We start from the raw sequence: 16,009 nt of genomic DNA on the forward strand, positions 1-16,009 counted from the left end.
TAAACTCATCTATATTTAATAATGCTTCATGCCTAAGGTTTTTATTTTTACTAAAAGTTTAGGCATGAGGTCTAAGTTAAGTTCCTGTTGTTTGGTAATGTGGATGGTGATATTGGTGGCTGACATCATGCTTTGCCTATTGCCAACTCAATAAATTTTTGTGTGGTGGCGTCACCATTTTATTCAGCTCTGTAGTAACTTGAAATAAAATTAGTATTGGACCAAAATGATCCGTATTTTCGTTTCTTTCAGCCAGACTCTTTGCTAGCATAATTTTTAGGTCTTCTCGCTGTTCTTTGTGGAAACTTTCATTTACCAAATGACATACTATTAAATGTCTGGAAGACTGTTTTATTGAAGAACTTAAAAACAACATTTGGTACCAGCAATTACCTTAATTGCAGGGTCATTTTGCATGTATGTTTGACTATTACATTTTGGTAGAACTTCTAAGTTTTGAGATAGATAAAAGAGCAAGAGAAATCTCTAACAATATTTTAACTGAATTAAATTAAGACTTACTGTTTTTTCCTTTTGAAAGGATGATAAAATGTCCTATAAGACAAAGTTACCATAGTTAATCTGAATAGAAACAGATGTAGGACATGATTCTTTGGTGTGAGTTATGATTTTTGTGGCTTTTTTCCCTTAATTTGTATTGTTTTTCACAGGACCATAAAATTCATGGAATCCATTTGATATGTCATAAGTTTTAATACTCTTACTGTCCAGCCATTCATTCAAAATACTCTATATTTGACTCTTAATTATTATTTGTATTGCTTTATTTTATGTATCATTTAGACTTTTTTTTTCCATGAAATTCCTATGAGAAATAAAATCTTTAGAGATTCTTGAGGATAACACTAAGGTAAGAAGTTATGATTTGTGCTGTTGTCTTTCACTTTCTCTTAACCAAGCTCCTTACTAAATTACATTCCTTACCTAAATTTTTCCCTGTAATTTCTTCTGAATAGTCATTTTTGTAGTCCTAAATTATTCAGAGGCTTTGAGCTACTATATAATTGCTGATTTTATTTCACTGTGGAAAGGATGGATCATATACAGTAAGCCTCTGTGCATTGTATAAGGAGTTTAGAAACAAAAGATATTCATTAATATTTAAAATACATCCCTTCCATAACTCAATAATGAATTTAATTTAGTTAATTAGAAACAAAGTTGTCCTATTTGATCTATATGTGAAACTTGTTTTCTGTAATTCTTAAATCTCATCAGCAGTAGAAAATCAGACTCACTGATAAAGTTTATAGGTTTACAAGATTACTGTCGTGATTATAGTTTTTGCTTGTTTCTGTTTTTCCTTGTGTTTATAAAAGACCATTATGGAATTGTTGCCTCATAGAAAGCTAAAATTCATTGCTGGATATAGTCCTTAAATTCATAAAATTAATAGTATATATATTTCTTGAGTCAATGTCAGTGGTTAGGATGGTTTAATTTGGATACTCTTCTTTCAACTTTCACGGTGCTGTTTAAAAACTGAATTAAATCTAAATATAAAAACCAGAAAAAGATTAAGTCTATATGTTTGCTTTCCTTACATGTCAAATTTCATTCTTCACTTATGGTTCTTTTACAAAGTTGGTCTACTTTCTAAAAGAAGCAAATACATAAAACATTTTTAATTTGAAAGATCATTTGTAATTTCTTAAGGGAATGTTTTATCATGTACACAGGAGTATCAAAGAAATAGTCACAAAACAGAAAGCTCACAGTCTCAATTAAATTTGAAGAAAAACCTTTTCTTACTCATTTTTCCAGATGAATTTTTTCCTTGGCTCATATACCACTACATTTTTATGGTCTTGTCCTATACTTGCTTTCTATGATAATAGGGTATTTTGTTGCAAGAGGACTTCCTTAAGAAGAAAACCTGAGATATTTTTAGAAATAAGAGTTTGTTTTTTCTGGTCAAGGAAAAAAGTTGCCTGGTCTTTATGATACTATAAAATGATAGATTCCAGTTTTATAGCCTGTAATGTATGAATGTGAAAGAAATCTTTCTGCCTTTTCTAATGGTATTCACACTTTTAACTTTGATTCTGATATATATATACTGGCTTCTGAAACAGTTGCTTTCTCTTTGGATATTAAGGTAGCTTTTTGACTTTGACAGATCTCCAGGTTATTTAGCTAGAGAAGGAGATGGTAAAATTAAAGCATAGAATGAAATTAATAAAAATGTACAAGAAATCTTTTTTCTCAATAATAAGGGTTAAATAACTAACTTTTATTATTTACTATGTGCCAGGCACTGTATTGTGTGTTTTATATTCATGAGGTAGATATTATCTCCATCTTACAGAGTAGGAAGCAGGCTTAGAGAAGTTCAGCAGCTTGTTCTCAGTCAAATAGTTGTTAGGTAATGATCTGGTTGTAACTAACTATAAAGTTGATAGTGTTAGCCATTTCACTTACTCCTTCATTAAAATGAGAACTTCTGAAATATATGTAGACTCTGTCTCCTAAAGATTGGATGCGTTAGTGTTAGTTGTTCAGTCATGTCCAACTCGTTGCAACCCCATGAACTATAGCCCACCAGGCTCCTGTGTCATGGGAATTCCCAGGGGACAGTACTGGAGTGAGTTGCCATTTCCTCCTCTAGGGGATCTTCCTGACCCAGGGATCGAACCTGAGTCTCCTGCATTGGTAGGCAGAGTCTTTACCATACCATCTGAGCCACCAGGAAAGAGGTAATATAATAAATATGAAGCTTGCTCTCTAAGTAAAAAAGGTTCAAAGATGTGTGATAAGTTTTCAGATTCTTTATTTCCTCACAGCTCAATATACCCAGTTAACTTTTCTTTTTCACTTCTCTGAGGCCATTAATTTTCCTCATGCTGAATATTTATATACAATGATAATTTATACGCGAGATCTTGCTCTGTTTGCTACTCTTCTCTGTGTTAAGACTCTTTCACCTTTTGTTCCATTCTTTTTCTATTTTTGCATGTTTCAGTCTCTTATTAAAAGCATCCTTTGTGCTTTATCAGCTGTTAGAATTGCTTTGTCTTGTGCTCCATCATGGCCTGTTTCTAAGTTATATACAACTTATACCCAGATTTTCTGCTACACATTAAACTCCATCATCTACTTTTCCCTGAGTTTCTTCCTGGTAAGAAAAGTGAACAGATGGCAAGGCAGCTGTTTTAATTCTTCCCTCTCTGATTTGTAAAAATACGCCTTTTTGCAATTTTTTTCTTTTTGTATTTCCCTCTAACTTTTTGGAAAATATTTCAAAACTAAAGGAAAATTGTAATGTTACAGTGTAATAATAATAATACATTGTATCACATACATGTTTATCCCTTACTGGCAATGGTGAGTTCCAAACACTTGGTTTAGATGTTGTCTGACAGATTCCTCCCTTTTAAAGGCTCCTTTTTCTGTTTCAGCATTTGTTAACTCATTTGTAAGATGGTAACTTTGAGAGTATGTGAATGTCCTGTGGTCTTTTCACCCAGTGACTGATGTTCTGTGACTGAATCAGTTAACAGTTTTTATTGTTTCTGTTTCTTTGCTGGGATTTTTTTGTTTTTAATTTCTCTCATACGATTTTAATCCACTGAAAGGATTTTTTTTTTTTTTTTAGCATCATAGGATAGGGATAATAGCCATTTTTGCTTGTGGAGAGGAAAATAATGGTTGTTTTTCTTGGTTCTGCATCTGCTGAGTAATTTGAGGGGTTTTTTGCTTTGTTTTGTTTTTGCCTGTGCTGTGCAACATGCTGCAGTATCTCGATTTCCTCATCAGGGATCGAACCCTTGACCCCTGCAGTGGAAGCATGGAGTCCTAACCACTGCACTGCCAGGGAAGCACCATATGCTGGGTAATTTTGAATTGTACTCTGAACATTACAAACATTAAACAGTAGAGATTCAGGGTTTGGTTTTTCTTCTCCAGTGAATGGTGACTTTTTCAGTTAACTTTTGGAGTAGGCTTTAATTTCAAACTGTGGTTCAGCTGGTAAAGTTTCTGCCTGCAATGTGGGGGACCTGGGTTCGATCCCTGGGTTGCAAAGATCCCCTGGAGAAGGGAAAGGCTACCCACTCCAGTATTCTGGCCTGGAGAATTCCATGGACTGTATAATCCATGGGTTCACAGAGTCGGACATGACTGAGCGACTTTCACTTTCACTTGAATTTCAAGCAGTGTTTCTTGGATAGCACCTCTAGCTTCAGTTCAGGTCTTTTGCCTTTTGGTGAGATGAACTGAATCTGTTTCTTTGATGAGTTGTTCAAGTTTCAGAACCCCTTGTATGGTTGGTTCCGTCTCTTCGGGGTTTCCCCTACTCTCTCAGCGGGTAATGCACCCAGGCTTCACTGTCCATGTGTTCCTTGGCCACTGCTCCTGAACCATGAAGACTGCAGTTAGTTTTAGGTTACGTTCTGAAGAGATGGTGACTTACTTGTACAGCTTTCCATCTTTATTCCTAGTGCGCTTTGACACTGCATCAGATCCTGCCTTCTTTCATTTACTCTACTTTACCTTCAGAGAGGGTTTTTTGTAGTGTGCCCAGTTTTCATTTTTGCTTTATTTTGTTTTTTGAAGGAAGGATTAATCATGTTATCTGCTAGTACCTTGGTCTGTCATTCCCAGAAATGGAAGCAGCAAAGTTCAAAGTAATTGTAAGTTGCTAAAGAAGAGGACTGAGTACCCCACAACACTGTAAGTGTAGATCTTAGAGAGAGAGAATAAATAGACTGAGAAAGTGTAGATAGTAAAGGAGAAAGAGAACTAAGAGTATGGTATCTAGGAAACCAAGTGAAGAAACTGTTTCAAGAGAACGGAGTGATGAACTGTTTATATTGATATTATTTTTCTTTTTTTCAAAATTAGCAATGTTATTTGTAAAGTGTAAACTCACTTATTAGATCATAATCATTAATGAATTTTTCAAGTTGTCTCAATTCTAGAGTCTAGAATACCTTGCAGAACTGTGCTGATAGAACCAGAAGGGGTTTTGTTCTTGCTCATGTCATCCTAAGCATGCCTTCTATTCTTCCCCTTCCCTGTCCTGTTTCTTTCTCTAAACTGATATTAAAATCTCGAAAGTTTGAAATGTTTCCACATTCGTATTTTCTTCCTTTATGTCTGAAACCTAGAAGCTGCAAACACTGGTCCAAGTGTGAAAGAGGCATAATGTTTCTGTTTCTTGTTTGGTTTCCATCCTCAAGCATAACCCACATCATGGTCTTCTATAGTTATAGGATCAGCACTATGACCTATAAGTCTCTTATAAATCTGTACTTTTTATTTAGATTATTTTTCTCTAATGCATTGTAGAAATCAAGTAATAAATAATTTTTAAACCCTCAGGTAACTTTAGAGATTCTCAATAAAAATTGTCAACTTAGGATAGTGTATTTTTATTTGTTGGTTTTAATGTTAATTATCAGAAACCAAAGAATAAATAGGCTCTTATTTTATAGCCAGCTTAACCAGCACTCTTAAGACCATTTAACTTCTAATTCAGTTTTGTTTTTTTTTTAAGGGAGAACTTTTATTGCTTCTCAAGGCAAAGAAGGATGCCTGATTTAATATCCTTCTGTACTCAGCTTGTGACATTTGAAATGATAAACAGGAAGTCATAGTGGTATTTTAAAAGGGCAAGGGACCAGTATATACCGCTCTCCTCACACTCATACAACAGCGTTTAGTAACAGATCATCACATTGGAATTCCAGTTTGCTTTCTTGGCATGTGGATCCTGCAGCTTGAAGCCAGTATTTTGAATAGTTCATATTCCTGGAATCCTTAGCAGTGTTGCATTTTTTAATATGTAGGAGTCATGGTTTTCATTGTAAGCTGTTTTGATATTAAAGATGTTATGTCAAGTCTGTGGTGGCCTTAAAGTATTTTTGTGTTTTAAATAAGAGCAGTTATAGCAAATAAAGGTGGTATCCACTCGCTGCTTTTATAGTAAGCTCCTTGCTTTTATTTGAAAACAAAAAGGTACAGGTCCTTGTTGGTAAAATTGATGAAGTACTATTACCACTTACTGAGTCATTATATACACTTAATTTTAAAATGAAAAGCTGACTTTGGAATTGCTTCAGTCAAGTTAAGCCAGTTCAAAGGCTACTGAGTGTGTAAACAGGATTTAGGGGTAGGAAGGAAGGAGTATCATATGAGTTTTTTTTCCCCAGAATGTATTTTGTTGTTTTTTCTGTTTTGTTTTGACTTGATTTTTTAAGTTTTGTAATTTTGGAAATTTGAACTTACAACCTTGACAGGACGTTCCTACTAACTGTGAAAGTACCCAAAGCCCCTCTCAACTATTGATTTAAAAAAAATTGGACAACCAATACTACTGTCCTAATTCCAGTATGGAATAATTCAGTGATTGAGAAAAGGAGCAAATATTACAGTATATTTTGTTGGAAATACCCATTGGGAGACAAAGGGCCCCAGAGAAAAGCAGCAATAAGGATAGTAAATAACTTTTCTTTTAATGAGGCTTTCTTTCTATTCATCTGGGATATCACCTGAATTTTGGGTTAAATAGAGACAGATTTTTTTTAAACATTTAAACTCCTTACTTTGAACATATATTTTATGTTGCTAGATTTCTATTGTAATGGAAGCTCTCTATATTTTTTTTTCTATGTTAGAATACCTTGTGTTAGTGGTTTGCTGTTCAATTAGTATTTTGTGACAAGAGAAACTTTGTTTTTCTTGCCTGTGAAGAATTTTATTTTTTCCTCTACCTGCCACTAAATTATGTAAACTATGTAGTCTTCCAAGAAATAAAAATAATCCTGAGTAGTGATTGATTCAATTAAAAATGTTTTTTTAGCAATTTGCATTGGAAATGTATAGTTCTCTTTTATTCTCCCCTTCTATAAAAATTAAACTCTTTATACAAGGCATTTTAATTTTATATGTGAGTGAGGATGAGAGAGAAATTCTCACTTTTTAAAATTCTTGATTTTCATTGAAGCTCAGTACATTAAAATATAGTAGAACTTATGAATTTTGGTTGTAGTGAATCAATAACTATAGTTTTCTTCTGTTCATCACAATCTTAAGATAGCATTCTAGTTTATTAATGATCATATATCTTTAAGATCCATGAAATTTGCAACCAGAAAAGAAGAAAGTATAAAGAAAAAAAAAAAGGAATTTACAGTACAGCTGTTATAAATTCCATAATATATATTTAGGTTGGTTAACTGTATTTTAAATTAGAACCTATTATATATGTAGATTAATAGATTTCTGCTGTCAGGGAACACATTGTTCTCTGGGGAAAAAGCATTTTAGTCTCTGTAATATATGCCATACCCTGTTACAGTCAAAGAGTTGTAAGAAACTAGAGAAAGGGTCAATTTATTTAATTACTTTTAGGACTTGGGGATGATCTTACAGAATGGCACTGAGTTGGAACCTGAAGAATAAGTATGATTCTGTCTTCAAAAAGGTAGACTAGATAAATAGCATGCAAGAACAAAGCATACAGATCTGCAAGTACCTCCAAGTTATGATAGGGTCTTTGAAAATTATGGAAGAGCAAGAGATTGCTTTTAGCTAGTAATTAATTGGGGAATGTTTCTTGGGAAAGTTTAATAAAAAAAATTAATGTTACTGATTTTTCAAATTGACGTGATTTCCTTGATAGTATTTAATTGAATCCCAATTAGACAGCAAGGATAGTGTTTCATGTAACAACTTCACATCCAAGACTTACATATTATTTATAGTACTGTGAAGCTCAATATCAGATATAAGGATACTGCTCATAAATTGCTTAATAATTTTAGTTATTAATTATTTAGCACTTGCTCTATGTCACATTCTTTGCTACAATCTACGGGTATTATCTGTAATCTTATTAACTCATAAATGTTCCTGTTTAACCCCATTTTAACGAGGTAGAAACTGGGGATTTAAGTGTTAATTGCTTTGCCCAGGGTTTTTCAGTCCATATCTATCTGTATCAGTAACCTGTGTTCTTAACACTCTACTAACCTGCTGCTGCTGCTGCTAAGTCGCTTCAGACTACTAACCGACTCTCTTAAGAATTAAGTACACAGTTTTATCAAGATTGATAAAGGTATGATAAATGTGCTTTTGCATTCTGTTTTTAATAGAAGAGTAAAAATACTGGTGAAATACTGTATCATCATTGCTCCTTTGAGTTGAAAAATAGTATTCATTTTTAATTTGGTATAGTTAGAATAGTTGGGCCTTCCTAAAGATACGGAATGTCTTGTTATCCATAAAGGCTTTTGTGTGTAAATTTAATATTTAGAAATAATGCCTGGAAGCTAAATACCAAAATAGTCAACTCCCTTGGGATTATGTACTGATAACCGTGATTATATTTCAAAAAAGTTTTATTCCTTACTCAGTTTGGCACTATATTTTCCTTGTGGCTCAGCTGGTAAAGAATCCGCCTGCAATGAAGGAGGCCTGGGTTCGATCCCTGGGTTGCAAAGATCCCCTGGAGAAGGGAAAGGCTACCCACTCCAGTATTCTGGCCTGGAGAATTCCATGGACTGTAGTAGTAGTCCACAGCCCATAGGGTTGCAAAGAGTCAGACATGACTGAGCAACTTTCACTTTCCCTTTAAAAACATACGTGAATGTAACATCCTAGAATTACTTGATACAGGTCCCTTAAACTATTAACACTTAGAAATATAATTTAAGAAATGAGTATGTATTTTGTTATCATATATGCCCTTGGAAAAGATTGTTTCAAATTTGAAGGAACTTGTAATAACAAATAATATGACTTTATAGAGACTTTGAAAGATTGTTCCTTATTCTTTCAGTTAAAGATTGCTCTCTTTCTTAACACATGCCTATAACCTTTTTAGAACATCCCTATATCTTAGTCATAATTCTAAAATTACAGGGAAAGACTGCCTCAGGCACCTAATACAATTTCCCTAACAATTCCCTGCCTTTTGATGCATTTTTTAGGTGCTACACTGTGGGGAATATTTGCTATGAGCTTATATAATTATTCATTAAATTTGAGGTTTTGTTTGTTTCTTTGTTTCCTTAACTCTTTGTTGTTAGGTTAAGAAATCTAAAGTTGCAAAGGTATGTAGATTAAAAAAATTCAGGAGTAAAGTGCATTTAATATATTCACACCAAGCTATAATTTTGTCCTTTTTTTGACATACATACTAAATAATAAAAAATAATACCTATATATTATCTCACCTTCTCTAATTGTTCTTATTCTCAACATGTTATTCTAAATATGGTGTTTAAGTATTTTGTTTACTCCCTATAAATTTGCCACAAAATAATGCCCATTTAAACAGATGTTTGGATTCCACTCAAAAATGGTTAACTTTTACCCCCAAAGCCAGCCATTTTTTTAGAAAAGAATCTCTAGAATGAAAAAATCTGTTTACTCTGACTTACTTTAGAATGCAGAAGTGTTCTGTGGAGAGTCTTTGGGTTGATATAATTACTCTTATCTCATTTTCTCTGCCCGCCTCTTTGAACATGACAGAAGTGAGTAATTTTATGTGCCAGGAACAGTTCAGATCAGGGGAAAGAAGGATAAAAATGCCCTATTCTGTTTTCTAAAAAGTGTTTCTATTATGAGGGATAAAGTGGTTTTAGAGTTTCATTTGACTAAATTATTTGATGATGTTTATGCTTAGATACTATTTTTAAGTGAAATGCAAATGTTTGGACAGTTGAATTGTACAAGTTGTTTTTAGCACACTGAAATTGTAATTATTTTTGTGTCGAATTATTTTCATATCTTGATGAAAATAATTTATAGTTGAAAGATGAATTCTGTTTTTAAAGTACAAAACTTCAACTTTAAACATGAATGAAAGTCAAGTTGGAAGTAAAGTCAGGCAGTATAATAGTCCTTTATCTGCAGACATCCCAAGACTCTCAGTAGATGCCTAAAATGGCAGTTGGTATCCAATCCTATGGACTTCCTTGCTGGCTAGTGTGGTAAAGAATCTGCCTGCAATGCAGGAGACCCAGATTTGATCCCCGTGTTGGGAAGATCCCCTGGAGAAGGGAACAGCTATCCACTCCAGTAATCCTGCTTGCAAAATTTCATTGACAGAGGAGCTGTCAATGTACTGGCGGGCTGCAGTCCATGGTGCAACGAGTTGGACATGACTGAGCAACTAACAGTTTCAAACCAATCCTATAAATACTGGGTTTTTTCCTAAATGAAAATATCTGCAGTAAAGTTTAGTTTACAGATTAGGCACAGTAAGAGATTAATGGTAACTAATAATAAAATGGAATAATTTTAACAGTAGACTGTAATAAAAGTTATGTGCATGTTGATCTCTCTTCTTTATCAACCTCTTCAGCTCTGCCAAAAATGTGGCAGAGACTTCTTGATTGGCAAATGCAGCTTTCCAGTAACTTTTACGTTTTTTAGCCCAAGCCTGTTACTGAGTCTGTGTGCTCACCCCTCACTTGCAGTCAGCTCGTCTCACCTGTTTCAGTAAGTCTCCGGCTGCGCTCTGCCTACAGGCTCGGTGCTTCCTGGTGCAGCCCGCGGCTGTCAGTTGAGATGTATTTTGTGTTCCTGTTGTCCATCCACAAATTTAATGCCTTTTCCATTTTAACTAGGCACTTATCCATGGTTTTTGCAGTTTGAGGCTCAGCAGCAAAACTAGCTTGAATTTCTTTTTTTCTCCCCTCGTCATAATTTCATGGATGGAAAATTTGTTCTTACTGTGGATCTTACCAACCTCAATACAGAATTTATTATTATTATCAAGAACTTTCACGTTTTCACTTAAAGAAAGCACTTTACTGCTTCTCTTTAGCATATCCAAATTGACAGTGTCACTGCTCCAAGGCTCTGTGATACCTCAGCAGTCAGTCTGATAGGAAATGGCTTCTGAGTGACTAATGAGCATGAAACCTGGACAAACAGATGATTGATGTACCAGGCAGGACAGATCAAAATGGCATAAGATTTCATCACACTACTCAGTGATGGCTCACGATTTAAAATTTATGAATTGTTTATTTCTGGGATTTTTTATTTTTGAACTGCCATTTACTGTGGGTAACTGAAACCGCAGAAACCAAAACCACAGATAAGGGGAGAGTGCTGTGCTATTTGTTGATCTTTAGTGATGCTTTGAACTGGCTGCCAGCAAAAACCTGAAACTGGTAAAATTTTCTAATAGTAAACCTACTTTGTTTTGTTATATCATTCTCATAATCAGCCACCTAAGTTAGCTTCCCCTGGTGTCTACCAGACCAGATCTAATTCCTTGTTGGTATTAAAAGGTTTTTATCAGTTGGTCTCTCTCTTCCTGATCATTTTTGTCTGCATATTACAGTTGGCATTGTATCTCCTCCACATACTTTGTGCATTATCCTGTTTTTAAGTTTCTCTGGCTTTATTTGATAACAAGGCAGAATTCACCACCTCTTACATGCTCTTTACAAAACCAGAGTGAATCATTTGCACAGCCTTCACCATCCTTTATCACAGTGGTTTTATTGGGGGAGGCAGGGGATAAATGCACAAAGACTCATGCCTGGGATGCATATCATAATGGATGGGAGGTTTGGCTAATTTGAGAAAGGTCCCCAGTAATTTGAGTATCTTTTTATTTTTCGACCATTGAGAGCTACAACACTGAGGAGAAATTGCCCTGCTACTTCATTGTGATAGTTTTTAACAGTCTATTTTAGTGCATCTTCCCTTGTGTTATGTCAGGTCATTTACATGTTATTTTAAAAACTAAACTCTACTCTTTCTGGTTATTTGTATTTTTAAACAGTGCCTGATTTTCTGCACAATAGTAACATGTTACAGATATTAATGTGCACATCTATTATAAACAGATATTTGAAGAGGTAATGGCAAAGCACCATTAAATTTTTCTAATCAAAATGAAGATAGATCTCTATCAAAGTTCTTTGTTAATGTTTTTGTTTCTTTTTCTTATTTTCCATCTAATGCTAATGTTTGAGATTTTATTATTAAAGAATTTTGCTTTTAAGAATTTGAATTTCAATAGTTTTTTGAACTAAAATCAACAGTAAGTTGATAACTTTTAAGATGCTGAAGGGTGTAATTCTAACAGTGAAGAAGAATAAAGCCATTTGCATTATTTCCTGAAATTTTTAACAAGTTGGATTGATACTGTTTTTGTACCATTAACTAATTTGTGTCCTTGAGTCTGTTTCTTCACCTTAAAATTGGAAATAATTCCTGTCTGAATTGTTTGCTGTAGGGATTAAATAAAATATGCCACATCAATGTTCCTAGTATAGTACTCTTTTAATAAACTTTTCAAGATTTTGAATCTCTGTAATCTTTTACTCCATATAATTTGCATGGATGAAATATTATTCGAGATAGTCATTGTCTTCAATACCATTTTTTTAAAGGCAGGCCAAAACTATTCAATGACAAAGAGTTCCCAAACCAGAGGTCTTTTGGAGACGTTGCATACCACACAGTCCATCATCATTGTCCATGTTGCATATGACTTTAGACCAGTGCAGAAATCATTCTTATTCTTTTACTTTGTACTGTAGGATCCAAAAAATGAAAGTTTTACCTGGTATGTTTAGAAATGTTCTTTGCCTGAAGAGTTTGCACATTTTTATAATGACTTAAGAACCATCCAGATGGCCAAAGCACTTAATTTTAGCTCAACAAAAATGTACTAGGTCTGTACTTTGTATGCCAAATACTGTGCTAATTTACAGGTATATAGAAATCAGTATGGCATTTGCCCTTGAGAAACTTGTAGTCTAGTGAGAGACATGGACATGTAAACAGTTTCAGTACAGTATACTGAATACAATACACTACACTACATCTACTGGTAAATGTACTGGAGGAGCACCACTTAGTACTGCTTTGAGGACTCAAGAAAAACTTCCTGTAATATGAAACTGACTCTTAAAAAGTGACTAAAACTTCACTGGTTACAGAATGGAGACTTAAATGTATATGGCTTTATTGTGCTTGTTTTGAAAATTTGTAAGTACTTGTAGGACCAAGAGTTATAAAGTTTTTAGATTATTTTACTAGTTTGTCTAAATGAAGTTATGTTATGTGTGATAGTGATTCAGATTCACATCTCAGTGTAGTCGTGGATAAAGATTAATGGGGTTTTTTGTTTTTAACTTAGAAAATTAAAAAATAACAAATGTGAATGAAAGACATAGTTATAAGTGTACTCTCTTGTAGTTTTTTCAGCTCCTGAGCAGGAGCAGTGTTTCCTAGCAGGTCTGGTGTATATTATACCCAATACTGAGATAATAGATACTTAGTTTAACAATTTATAATGCCTAATGGGTAAAAATAACTTCAGTATCTATTCTGTTAACAAGTTTTCTGAACATTGACCAAATGACATGCCCTTTTCTAGGCGCTTAAAATACACCTGATGCTCCTCAAGGAAGAGGAGTGCTGAGGTCTGCTCATTAGATTTAGCAGTGTGGAGATTGGTGACGACAAAAATGAGATTGATGGGGATAATTGTGGTAAAAGCCTGCTTGAAGTGGCTTTAAGAGAAGAAGAGCATTTGGAGGTAGCAAAAATTGGCAAGTATGATTAGGGTGGCTACATGACTAGATATCCCTGGTGTTCTAATAATCATCACTTGTCCCAGCATTATTTTTAATAGAGCCTCATTTCACTCTCAAATGGGTATTGGTTTAAACAACTAATTATATGGTCAGTGTGGTTATGATTCTTTGCTGTCATTATTCTTTTGACACCCAAGTTTGACCAGTAGTATCCTTTCTAAGCTACCTTTTATGAGTTTTTGAGAGAACCCAATTTCCTTTCCTGGCATAACAAAATGTTGCATGGATTATACTTTTTTCTGCCTCATGTCTAGTCAGCCATGTCTCTAAGAAGCCTTGCTTCATTTCAGTGACACTCAGAAACAAAGAGTTGAAACATTAATAGATCTTGATTGGGGAGAAAGAGAGTGAGAAAGCTAGGTGACTGGTTAAAGAAAGGCATTTTGCAATAAAAAATTTTAAGGCACACAGCAAAGAGACTGGGGTGGGAGAATAGGAAACTTATTCAGGGAATTCTGTGTAAAGCTGAATGAATGCATATAAGACTTATGGAAAAAGAGTATTATAGTGCTAGAAAGAGACCAGATAATGAAAGGATTTCAACACCAGAATAAAGGTTTTTGGCTTCTTTCTGTATTCAAGACAGTGACATAATAGTTCTTGGAATTACTGGTTGTGGAGGCAGGAAACTCGGTTACGTTATTATAACCCACACAATCCATAATGAAGTTCTGATTCTGTGGGTAGAATAATGGTAATCCAAAGGAGGGAACTAAATTCAACAGACACCACAGCAGAGAAAGTGGAAAGGGGGATGGGAGCATAGCAGAGGCATGACGAGGAGACCCGCAGTATCAGATGACTCTGAGCTGTCTAACCTGAGTAGCAGAGGCTGGAGATGCCATTAAATGCCATAGATAACACGGGAAAAATCCCTTGGCAATATGATGACAGAGTATAACCTTATTGAAGTTCCATCTGGTACTGTATTTAGGAGACAGTACTCTCACCTGGAAAATCCCATGGACGGAGGAGCCTGGTAGGCTGCAGTCCATGGGGTCGTGAAGAGTCGGACACAACCGAGTGACTTCACTTTCACTTTTCACTTTCGTACATTGGAGAAGGAAATGGCAACCCACTCCAGTGTTCTTGCCTGGAGAATCCCAGGGACGGGGGAGCCTGGTAGGCTGCCCTCTCTGGGGTCGCACAGAGTCGGACACGACTGAAGTGACTTAGCAGCAGAACAGTATTTAGGAAGTAGGGTTTTTGTTGTCACTGAAGGGTAACCATAATGACATTCCCATCTGTGGAAAAGCATGAATTTGGATGTCAACAGCTCTCTCACGAGTTAGTTAAGATTCTTTATTTCACAGAAATGCATTTCTTGCTTCATTTCCAAATAGACAAAAAATATCTCCAAGAATCCAGATTTTTCTTGGCACCTTGTAAGTCCCTGGTATTAGAGATTAACCCCTCATAATCTAAAATAGCATGTTCCAGTTTTAATCACATTTTGGAAAATACAAACATGTTTTATATTTTATTACATTAAAAGCCCAACCTTAATGAGAGTCTCTTGGAATTAAAAGCATCAGCTTGATTAATGCCTTCAAGTTATTTTTTGTCTTAGTGTCCCTCCCCACAGCCTTATATAGAATAGTTTGCTTGCAAACATACTTTCCCCACTCAGCCAGAGACAACATTGCACTAGTTTTGTGTCTAGTTATGATTTGGTATATTCATTTGTTCAAATGAAAGCCTTTGGAGAGAAAAAAAGACAAGGAGATAGCCAAATAATCAAAATTTGAGATTAGCTAAGTTTGCTCTTTCGAGTATAAGCAAAGCAGTAGCATCTGGCACTGTGGAATAAGGAACTGAAATATTCTGCTGGGTCTGGTTATTAGTGACTAGCTATCTTTAATGTAGGAAGCTTAAGCAATGTTAGTGTTTTTTTTTTTTTTTTTTTAGCAATGTTAGTTTTAATTGAGTTTCTTAAACTTATTGGCTTCTCATTTTCTTTTTTTAAAATTGAGTGGCTGAAGGTCCCCAAGGTTGAATGATTCACTGGAAGGATTCACAGGACTCGGGGAAACAAAAAACAACTTTTATACTATAACAGTTTTTTTTCTATTCAAGGATACAGATTAAAATCAGCAAAAGGGAAAGGCCCATGAGGGGAGTCTAGGAAAAATCAGGCATAAGCCTGTAGATGCCCTCAGCCAGTATAGTATGGTTTCATGGACACACTCCTAGCAGAGATGTATGACAACACTTGCAAAGTGTTGCCTACCAGGGAAGCTCACTTGAGCCTTGGTGTCAGGGGTGTTATTGGGAGCCAGTCACATAGACATGAATCACCTGCATGACTTCTCTCTACTACGCAGACTCTAACTCCCCAGAGTGAAGACACAGTCACCATAAACCACATTACTAGGGTAAACTACCTGATCAGCTTGGTAAGCCTGTGGCCCAAG

The 16,009-nt window shown here is 35.0% G+C and overlaps 1 protein-coding gene across 1 annotated transcript in view; it reads left to right on the forward strand.

Annotated features, from left to right (window-relative positions):
* The window catches only part of SRFBP1 (serum response factor binding protein 1), an 83,840-nt gene that overhangs the window by 14,418 nt on the left and 53,413 nt on the right, over positions 1-16,009 (forward strand). The gene's annotated exons all lie outside the window — the stretch shown is intronic.

This window comes from Cervus canadensis, chromosome 4 (assembly GCF_019320065.1).
Source record: "Cervus canadensis isolate Bull #8, Minnesota chromosome 4, ASM1932006v1, whole genome shotgun sequence".
In the NCBI taxonomy this organism is placed as follows: Eukaryota; Metazoa; Chordata; class Mammalia; order Artiodactyla; family Cervidae; genus Cervus; species Cervus canadensis.